This window comes from Dama dama, chromosome X, assembly GCF_033118175.1.
Source record: "Dama dama isolate Ldn47 chromosome X, ASM3311817v1, whole genome shotgun sequence".
NCBI classification, from domain to species: Eukaryota; Metazoa; Chordata; class Mammalia; order Artiodactyla; family Cervidae; genus Dama; species Dama dama.
In genome coordinates, this window is record NC_083714.1 from 37,487,663 (window position 1) to 37,488,204 (window position 542).

At 46.3% G+C, this 542-nt stretch overlaps 1 pseudogene; it reads right to left on the reverse strand.

The window, feature by feature from the left end:
- Positions 1-200: 200 nt before the first annotated feature.
- LOC133053341 (U2 spliceosomal RNA) lies at positions 201-298 on the reverse strand (annotated as a pseudogene).
- Between the last annotated feature and the right edge of the window lie 244 nt (positions 299-542).

A 542-nucleotide genomic window follows, 5' to 3' on the forward strand; every position in this document is an offset into this window, starting at 1 on the left:
CCGCCTGCCCACCTCTCTGCCAGGGAAAGGCCAGCTCTCAGGAGTGCCCCATGGCAGGTAATTGAGCCACCCTCCTTGGTGGACCTGCCCTGAGATCCCAACCCTGTGACTTCCTGCCTTCCCTCCCATACCCTACCAGTCCATCAGGAGACACCAGATCCTTGCCTCAGGCTATCCTTCAGAGGATTCCAGTCAGAGACAGGGGCTCAAAGAAGAAGTTTTTTCCTGCTGGGTCAAACAGAAGTCACCCTGAATACAGATACTACACTTGATCTTAGCCAAAAGGCCAAGAAGCAATATAGTGAAAATGAGTATACTACCCAAAGCAATCTATAGATTCAATGCAATCCCTATCAAGCTACCAATGGCATTTTTTACAGAACTAGAACAAACAATCTCACAATTTGTATGAAAACACAAAAAACCTAGAACAGCCAAAGCCATCTTGAGAAAGAAGAATGGAACTGGAGAAATCAACCTGTCTGACTTCAGACTATACTACAAAGCCACAGTCATCAAGACAGTATGGTACTGGCACAAAG